Source organism: Micromys minutus, assembly GCF_963924665.1.
Source record: "Micromys minutus genome assembly, chromosome: 21".
Taxonomy (NCBI): domain Eukaryota; kingdom Metazoa; phylum Chordata; class Mammalia; order Rodentia; family Muridae; genus Micromys; species Micromys minutus.
The window spans coordinates 30,416,845-30,427,700 of record NC_137956.1 but is presented as its reverse complement, the minus strand read 5'-3'; positions in this window follow the sequence as shown (position 1 = coordinate 30,427,700).

The following is a 10,856-nucleotide window of genomic DNA, read 5'->3' as shown; positions in this document are numbered from 1 at the left end:
CTGAATCCAGCCTGGCCTTGAACTTGCTCTGTAGCTGAGACTGTGTTTTCACTTCTACTGCCTTACCCAGAAATTACAGGTAAATATTACCACAACCAGTAAACCTAAGGTTCTTAAGTCTACTGCACCAAACTACTTGTTTCAAAATACTGCACTTCATCCATTTTGGTGGTTTTTCACATATGGAGACAATCAAATGTACCATCACACTCTACTTCAAATTTTAACCTTTCTCCCTAAATGCCATTATTTCCAGCAATACCTCTTCTCCTATATTCTTTCTGTGTATCTTTATACAGGGATAATGACAAGGTTGATGTGAATTTAGTAAAAGAGGAAAAATAAGAAAAGTAGCAATACCAATCTATTCTTCTAACGGTTTTTCTCTCTACCTTTACATATTTCAGTGGGTTTTAAAATATTGGACATTAAATTCTTTAACCTGCCTTTTGGCCCATGTGATAGTTTACATATGCTTGGCCTAGGTAGTAGCACTATTAGAAGGTGAAGCCTTGTTAGATGAAGTGTGTCACTCTCCGGGTGGGCTTGGACACTCTCCTCCTAACTGGAAGAGGTTGCTCAGGCTGTCCCCCAAATCCTTTAGTCGAAGATGTAGAACTGATATTCCTGCATAGATGCTGCAGTATTCCTGCCTTGATACTGGACTAAACATCTGAATGTGTAAGCCTACCCCCAATTAAATGTTGTCATTTATAAGGCTTTCCAAGGTCATGGTGTCAGTTTACAGCAATAAAACCCTAACTAAGACAGAAGTTGGTACCAGGAGTCCGGGTTTTGCTCTGATAGGCCTGACCATGCTTTTGTTTGGAAGAATGTGGATTTTTGGATTTTGGATTTGGAAAGCTGTGAAAGGCTTTAAATAAGGCTTAATGGGCTATCCTGGTAAGAATATGGAAGACAATCTTACTGAGAGTGATTGGAACTGTGTTGACCTGGATCAAACACTTTCAGTGGAGAATTTCAGTATGTAGCCAATAGAAAGTTTTTATAGTATTGTGATAAAGAACATGACTGCTTTTTGCCTGTGTCCAAAGAGTCTTCCTGAGTTTAAGATGAAGAAATATAAATTATTGCTTGAAAAGGAGAGTCTCAAAACAGCCTAGGGTAAATTCTGCTTCATGGTTACTAAAGCTGATCCTTATGAAGAGCATTTTAATGAAAAGGAGCAAGTTGAGAAAGGAAAGATACAAAATGTATGGTTCCAGTATTTAAGAGACACCAGGAAGTGAAATGGAGCTGAATTTTGTGTTCAAGAATTTTAAATTGAATTAAGAAAGTAAGAACCTTGGGGAAAGATCCCACCCAGCTAAAGTAGCTCCAGCGAACTTAGTACAAACCTTTAATCACAGAAGTCAAAGACAAGCAAATATCTAAGTTCAAGGCCAGCCTAGAACAGAGCAAGTTCTAGGTAAAGAAGTGTTAAAATCCCATACATCACATATATTTCCTAGCACAACATTTGTTGGCTTCTGTTGTTCAGTTTGTGGCTAATAGTATTTGTTAACTGAAGTATGTCAAAGCAATATGTTTTTGTTTTTCTTAAACATCTCATCCTGAGAAAGGATTTGGGCTATACTGTGATCTTGAGAAAGAAGGGTAGTCTTGGGGTAGCTAAGAAAGAAATTTGATTGACTTAAGACCATGTATGGGCTGGTTTCTCTCATAAACACCACACAGCTCATGCATTTAATAATCATTTATGATCTGTACATCATAGGTCCATCTTGTATACTCTATATAAATGAACACATACAATCTCTGCTTACATTGAGAAACGAATTCATTAGGAAAATTAGCATGTAAGAGAGGAGAGAGAGAACACACACACTCACCCTAACACACCCAAAAATGCAAAAACACACTCACACAAACACAACCAAAAATGCAAACACACACACTCACATTAAAACACATTAAAATGAAAACACACACACTCAAAATGACTCAAACACACATACACACTCACACACTCTCAAGTGAAAACACACACAGAAACACTCACACTCAAACACACTGTTGAAACACAGACACACACATTTCTAACTGGGATTGCTTCAATGAGTAGGTGACAATGTGGCAGACAATTTCCTATGTATGGTGATACAAATAAAGGTAATGCAAATCATAAGGACATCCTAGGTCTGATTCCCTTTTCTTGATCCAGAAATTCCCAACATTCTTTCCCCTACTATATCCACTCCCCCTCCCTATCCTGACCTGGTCGCTGCCCCACCCTCCGTGGGTGGAGCTTCCTAGGCAGCCAGAAATATATAATGACATCAGGCACTCCTGCAGCCTACACTTCTGATCAGCGAGTCCTTCTGATCACATCTGCTCTGTCCCAGAGAGTTCACAGAGTCTCTTGCCACAGCCAGCCAGACAACATTGTCCCTGCAGGAAGTACAGCTCACAGGTCCAGAACTTGGGTCTTACCTCATTGGGCACCGGCCACCAAGAGCCTACACCATCACAACATGGAAGGAGTCAGGTCCTGCAACACCAGCGCTGCCCCTGGAGCCTATCTTTCCAATAGTCCTGGATGCCAACTAGACCAGCCTGCTCCCTACGACTGGCTCACTTCTGTGGTGTACCTGGCCTCTGGCAATGCATTGCAGCTGCCTCTGGATGGCTTCGACTTGGTGCTCGAGCCCCAGCCCACCTCAATACTGCAGGTTTCGCTCCAAGGACACACCGTCCTAGTGGTCCCAGAGGGCCTCCCGGGCTCGGCTTGGCCAGGACATCCTGACTTCTCACCTTCCAATCCACTTGGATCTGCTCTCGCGGACGTGCCCCGGGAACTGATAGTCATCGATCCAGGGTTGTTCGGTGCTTTGGTAAGAGAGACCTTGGGCTTGGAAAATACCTCTCACTAGGGGATGCGATGGATTAATGTGGCAGCTGGCCTGGTCCCAGGCCTTCATCTCTCCTCTTCTTCCTTTCAGGGCCAAGTCCCACACTGCCTGAGCCCTTCATTCTCTCCCAGTGCAGAGGGATGTGATCCACGGTCCAGCTCCAGCCACAAAGGCAGCATGATGTCACCTCTTCCAGACTCACCCCTGCAGCCTCTCCCTCCACCTCCTCCTAGAAGTCCCGAAGAACAGCTCCCTCTGAGACCTAGGAACCCATCTCGCCCTCCATGCAAGGCCAGGAGGCGCCTCTTCTAAGGGAAATGGACTGCTCCAGGAACACACAGAGACTCGGACAACGACCTGACTCCCAGCGCTCCCGTGGATTCCTAACAACCTGACCTCGATCCTGAGTGCACACTGTGCTTCCCGGAGCCCCGTAGAGCCTCGAGGGAAAGACTTCAAGAAGACGGGAGACACTACATCTCACCTTGGTAGTTTATTCAAATCTGCCTTTGAAAACAGAAGATGGATTGTCAAACTTCCGGCTTGACTCAAAACCTTTCGTTTTCACCTCATGGACACTTCGTGTAAGAACCTGTCAGCCGCTCCTGATCTAGAAACACTGTCCATCCATGACTCAATGAAGATTGTCCGTGTTGGTTCATGATTCCCTTCGAAGAAACGGACAATTACCAGCTTAGGAGAAGATGGGTGGAGCCCCAAATGGAGGATGCTTCTTTTCTTCTTCTCAGACATTCCTTAAAGTGCTTTACTTCACTTGTGATCGAGACTGTTCTCAAAAGGTCACCAGTTGTTTTCAGCATGTGCTGATGGTCCATTCTTTTTGACTGAAGTTCTCAAGGTGAATTTGTGTTAGACTCATTTAAATTGTTTGGGTTACAGTTTCACATGATTTTGTACTTTTAGCTTAATAACTTTTTTCAACTATTGACTTTTAAAAATGATCAGTTATTGATTGTGCATTACTGTGTATAAAAATAAAGCATTATTTGTAAAATTTGAGCTAATGTGATAATTTTACTATCAAATCTTGTAACTTCAAGACACCATGGGGAACTGATTACATACAGGTGCACATCATCAGAAAAGGAAAATTAAATAGAAGCCCTTAGTCCAGTCATTAAAGTTGAAGCTGACATGGTATAGTTGCTGAAAGCATGGGGTGGGCCCCGTGTTTGTGGCACATTCCCTGGTTCCCAACATTCAGAAGCAGAGGTGGATATCTGGGTTCTGGGTAAGCCTTGACTACAGAAGCCCTGTCTTTATAAAGAAATAGGGAGAGGAAGCTAGAGATTAGGAAGTGGATGGGGGGAATTTAAAAAGTCTTTGGAGAGTCAGACCTGTAGGATGGTGGGTAGATAAGTCAGATTAGAAGGATTTTTTTTTCCCTGAAACAGTCAGTGGACCAACAATATTCTTCTACAGCAAGCAGGTGGAGGACACGTGATGATGGATCTCTCACTAACTACACTACAGTATTTGTGTAACATGAATTGAATAGGTGATCTTAGTTTCTCCGGACCCCATAGAGAGAAACACAAACACACACACACAAACACACACACACAAAACAAAAACATAAACAAAAAGCTTGTGGAGCTGTGCTCCATTTTCTTGGCAATTCTACTACCTCAGGCTGATTAGCAGAGTGCTGTCAGCTGAGCTAGATTCACCTATTGATGCAAGTCACAGGCTAAGGCAATCCAAGACTTGGGCTTAAGAATAGACCTGTGGAGAACACATGATATTTGGAATGAGTATAAACCTGACTGGACAGTGAGAGAGGCTATCCTTGGCTTGCTTGCAGAACAAAATCTTGCTGGTCTCCCCTCTTCCCTGATCTTTGCTCTGTCAGGAGAGGGGCAACTCCTGATATTTTTGTGGTCTGAATTTCTACTGCCTGCCTGTTCCTGCTAGGGTCTCCCAAATCCTGTTATCTTGTCTCTACCTGGAGGAATCTACATTGGAGAGGTCTTTGTCAGCACTTCAACCTACGGCTGCTGTCGTGTGAATTCTCTGCCCATTTCTAGACAATGCAGACATCAGTAACCACAAAGAGCCAGTTTTGAACACGTCCAAACTTCAGGTATCCTGTCTGTGCCACCTCCTCTGGTTGGCGGTTCGTCAAAAGAGAGGTTTAGGGATTTAATGGCCACCATTAAAATAGGCACTGACATATCTTTAGGCAGTGTGATAGTTTGCATGTGCTTGGCCCAGGTAGTGGCACTAGTAGAAGGTATTGGCTTGTTGGAGGTAGTGTGTCACTCAGGGGTGGGCTTGGGGACACCGCTCTAGCTGTCTCAGGATGAACAGTCTGTTCCTGGTTTCCCTTGGATGAAAATGTAGAACTCTCAGCTTCTCCTGCACCAAGCCTGCCTGGATGCTGCCATGCTCTCATCTGGATGACACTGGACTGAAACTCTGAACCTGTAACCAGCTCCTATTAAATGCTGACTTTAGAAGACTTGCCTTGGTCATGGTGTCTGTACACAACAATTAAACCCTACCTAAGGCTGAAGTTGGTACCAGGAGTGGGGTATTGCTCTGATAGGCCTGACCTTTGTTTGGAAGAATGTGTATTTGCGTCTTTGGATTTGGAAAACTCTGAAAGGCTTTAAATGGGGCTTAATGGGCTATGCTAGTAAGAATATGGAAGACTTTGCTACTGAGAGTGATGTGGAATATGCTGACCTGGAACAAGCTGTTTCAGTGGAGAATTTCAGTATGTGGCCAATAGACTGTTTTTGTAGTATTTTGGTGAAGAACATGGCTGCTTTTTGCCCTTGTCCAAAGAGTCTTCCTGAGTTTAAGATGAAGAGATTTAGGTTCATTGCTTTGAAAAAGAAAGTCTCAAAACAGCCTGGTGTAAATTCTGTTGTGTGGTTACTAAAGCTGACCCTTATGAAGAGCATTTTAATTAAAAGGAGCAAGTTGAGAAAGGAAAGATACAAAAAATATGGTTCCAGTATTAAAGGGACTCCAGGAAGTGAAATGGAGCTCAATTCTGTGTTCAAGAATTTTAAATTGAATGAAGAAAGTAAGGACCTTGGGACAAGATCCCACCCAGCTAGTTAGCCCCGGGCAATATAGTACAAACCTTTAATCCCATATATCCAAGATGAGCCATTCTCTAAATTCAAGGCCAGCCTAGAACAGAGCAAGTTCTAGGTGAAGAAAACCTTAAATACCATACATCACATATATTTCCTAGCACAACATTTGTTGGCTTCTGAAGTTCAGTTTGTAGCTAATAGTTTTTGTTAACTGAAGTATGTCAAAGCAACGTGTGTTGTTTTTTTTCTCAAACATCTCCTCCTGATAAAGGTTTAGGGCTATATTGTGATTTTGAGAAAGCAGGGTAGCCTTGGGGAAGCTAAGAAAGAAATTTGACTGACTTAAGACCATGTATGTGCTGGCTTTTCTCATAAAGACCACACAGCTCATGCATTTAATAATCATTCATGATCTATATATCATAGGTCCATCTTGTATTCTCTATATAAATGAATACATACAATCTCTGCTCACATTGAGAAACGAACTCATTAGGACCATTAGCTTGTAAGAGAGAGCACACACACACTCACACTAACACACCCAAAAATGCAAACACATCCACTTATACTAATGCAAAAACACATAAACACTCACACACTCTCAAGTGCTAACGCACACAGAAACACTCACACTCGAACACACTGTTGAAAAACACACACACACACATTACTAACTGGGATTGCTACAATGAGTAGGTGACAATGTGGCAGAGGGTGGAAAAATAATTTCCTGTGTATGTTGATACAAATAAAGGTAATGCAAATCATAAGGACATCCTAGGTCTGATTCCCTTTTCTTGATCTAGAAATTCCCAACATTCTTTCCCCTACCATATCCACTCCCCCTCCCTATCCTGTACCTGGTCGCTACGCCCCACCCTCCGTGGGTGGAGCTTCCTAGGCAGCCAGAAATATATAATGACATCAGGCACTCCTGCAGCCTACACTTCTGATCAGCTAGTCCTTCTGATCACATCTGCTCTGTCTCAGAGAGTTCACAGAGTCTCTTGCCACAGCCAGCCAGACAACAGTTGTCCCTGCAGGAAGTACAGCTCACAGGTCCAGCACCTGGGTCTTACCTCATTGGGCACCGGCCACCAAGAGCCTACACCATCACAACATGGAAGGAGTCAGGTCCTGCAACACCAGCGCTGCCCCTGGAGCCTATCTTTCCAATAGTCCTGGATGCCAACTAGACCAGCCTGCTCCCTACGACTGGCTCACTTCTGTGGTGTACCTGGCCTCTGGCAATGCATTGCAGCTGCCTCTGGATGGCTTCGACTTGGTGCTCGAGCCCCAGCCCACCTCAATACTGCAGGTTTCGCTCCAAGGACACACCGTCCTAGTGGTCCCAGAGGGCCTCCCGGGCTCGGCTTGGCCAGGACATCCTGACTTCTCACCTTCCAATCCGCTTGGATCTGCTTTCGCGGACGTGCCCCGGGAACTGATAGTCATCGATCCAGGGTTGTTCGGTGCTTTGGTAAGAGACAGCTTGGTCCTGGAAAATTCCTCTCACTAGGGGATAGGATGGATTAATGCGGCAGCTGGCCTGGTCCCAGGCCTTCATCTCTCCTCTTCTTCCTTTCAGGGCCAAGTCCCACACTGCCTGAGCCCTTCATTCTCACCCAGTGCAGAGGAATGTGATCCATGGTCCAGCTCCAGCCACAAAGGCAGCATGATGTCACCTCTTCCAGACTCACCCCTGCAGCCTCTCCCTCTACTTTCTCCTAGGAGTCCGGAAGAACAGCTCCCTCTGAGACCTAGGAACCCATCTTGCCCTCCATGCAAGGCCAGGAGGCACCTCTTCTAAGGGAAATGGACTGCTCCAGGAACACACAGAGACTCGGACAACGACCTGACTCCCAGCGCTCCCGTGGATTCCTAACAACCTGACCTCGATCCCGTGTACATACTGTGCTTCCTGGAGACCCGTAGAGCCACGAGGGAAAGACTTCAAGAAGACGGGAGACACTACATCTCACCTTGGTAGTTTTAAAAAATCTGCCTTTGAAAACAGAAGATGGATTGTCAAACTTCCGGCTTGACTCAAAACCTTCCATTTTCACCTCATGGACACTTCGTGTAAGAACTCGTCAGCCTCTCCTGCTTCCTAGAAAAACTGTCCATCCATGACTCAATGAAGATTGTCCATGTAGGTTCAATACTCCCTTCAAAGAAACGGACAATTACCAGCGTAGGAGAAGATGGGTGGAGCCCCAAATGGGGGAAGCTTCTTTTCTTCTTCTTAGACATTCCTTAAAGTGCTGGACTTCACTTGTGAGTGAGACTGGTCTGAAATGATCACCAGCTGTTTTCAGCATGCACTGATCGTCCTTTCTTTTTGACTGATGTTCTCACAGTGACTTTAGTGTTAGACTCATTTAAATTGTTTGGGTTACCGTTTCACATGCTTTTGTACTTTTAGCCTAATATCTATTTTCTCATATAACTTTTATAAAATTTTCATCAGTTATTGAATGTGCATCTTGTGTATGGAAATAAAATATTACTTGTATATCCTGAGCTCATGTGATCATTTCATTATGTTTTAGCTTCAAGAAACCATGGGGAACAGATTACTGGTGCACATAACTACAAAAGAAATCACTGATTCACTGTGCTCTCTCTGCTAATGTTAAATCTGACATTGTATGAGGGCTGAAAGAATGGAATGGGCTTGGTGATGGTAATACTTCTCCTTAGTCTGGATAATCAAAAATAGAGGACAATATATGAATTCCTGGCCACCCATTAGTATAGCAGCCCTTTATTTAGAGAGACAGGGGAGAGAGGGAGGGGTAGAGCAGTAGTTAATGGCTGGTTTTGTGTCAACTTGACACAAGCTGGAGTTATCACAGAGAAAGGAGCCTCAGTTGAGGAAATGCCTCCATTAGATCCAGCTGTAATGCATTTTCTCAACTAGTGATAAAGGGGGGGGGTGGTGCCATCCCTGGGCTGGTAGACTTGTGTTATCAGAAAGCAGGCTGAGCAAGCCAAGGGAAGCAAGCCATTTTGTGACATCCCTTTGTGGCCTCTTCATCAGCTCTTACTTTCTAACCCGCTTGAGTTCCAGTTGACTTTCCTTGGTGATGAACAGCAATGTGGAAGTGTAAGCTGAATAAATCCTTTCCTCCCCAACTTGCTTCTTGGTCGTGATGTTTTGTGCAGGAACGGAAACCCTGACTAAGGCAGAGGATGTGGGGGTATTTTAAATTTTCATTGGAGAGTCGGTCCTGCTGTATGATGTGTAGCTAAGGCAGGCTTGAAGGAAGGTTTCCCAGAGCAGACAGTAGACAAAGGAGGTTCTGCTAAAGCAAGCAGATGGAAGGATGTGATGAAGGATGTGTTACTAACTACTCCTGATATTGCTGTACCTTGCATTGCACAGTTGAGCTCAGTTGCTCCTGCCTCCACAGAAAGAAACACAGAAAAACTTGTGGTAGTATGCTGCATTTTCTTGCCAATTCCACCACCTCAGGCTGATTGGCAGAGTGATGTCAGCTGAGCTAGATTCACCTACAGAGGCAAGTCACAGGCTAAAGCAAGCCAAGACTTGTGCTTAAGACAAGACCTGTGGAGAACACATGATGTTTGGAGTAAGTATAAACCAGACTGGACAGACAGTGAGACAGGTTGACCTTGGCTTGCTTGCAGAACAAAAGGCTTGTTGGTCTCCCCTCCTCCCTGATCTTTGCTTTGTCAAGAGAGGCACAGCTCCTGATATTTCTGCTGGTCTGAATTTCTGCTGTCTGGCTGTTCCCACTCGGTCCTGCCACCTCCTGCTATACTGTCTCTACCAGGCTGGGGCTACATTGGAGAAGTCTTTGCCAGTGGATCAAGCTGCTGCTGCCAACCTGTGAATTCTCTGCCCATTTCCAGACAACACAGACATCAATTGCTCCAAGAAGCATTTCTAAACAAATCCAGTCCTCAGGTATCCTGTCTGTGCTACTGCCTCTGGTCTGTGATGGGCTAAAAGGGAGGTTAAGGGATTTAATGGCCATCATTAAAATAGGCATTGAAATAAGTAAAGGTAGAGAGAAAAGACAGAGCTAGAAGAATGGATTGGTATTACTACTTTCCTTCTTCTTCCTCTCCTTTTACAAAATTCACACCAAATTGTCATAATCCTTGTAAATTGAAACCCAGAAAATATAAGAGACAAGATATGGCTGGAAATAATTGCCTTCAGTGTTAAAGGATAATAAAAGTTTAAATGGACTGTGATGGTATAATTTATTGTCTCTTCATATGACAAAAACAGAAACGGATGAAGTTAAGTATTTTCAGATTAATACTTTTCATGCAGTAGACATAAGAATCTTAAGTGCACTGGTTGTGGTAAATTTTACCTGTAATTTCTGGGTAAAGCAATAGGAGGAGAATTTAATGCTCATTCTCAGCTACAGAGCAAGTTTAAGGCCAGGCTGGATTCAGGGAACCTAAAACAAAAGAGGGGAAGAGTCACAAACACAGGGGGCAACACTTATACTAGCAGATGGAGATGTGCTCAGAAATCCAACCCACTAAGTGCAGTAAGAAACAAGTTGTACAACATTTAGGCCCCTCACATTATATTAGTTCAGCTACTTAAGAAGGCTAGGGTAGGGGCTGAAAAGATGGCTCAGAGGTTAATAACATTGTCTGACTTCCAGAGGTGCTGAGTTTAATCCCAAATATCACATGGGTGCTCACAACCATCTGCAATGGGATCTGATGCCCTCTTCTTGTGTATCTGAACACAGCTACAGTGCATTCATATGAATAAAATAAATAAATTTAAAACAAAGGAAGGCGATACCCTCTTGTGTATTGGAGAGGCAGAGGCAAGAAGATCTCTGTTGAGTCCTCTCTGGTACAGATATTAAACTCTAGGACAATCAGGGCAACACAGAGAAACCCTTCCTCA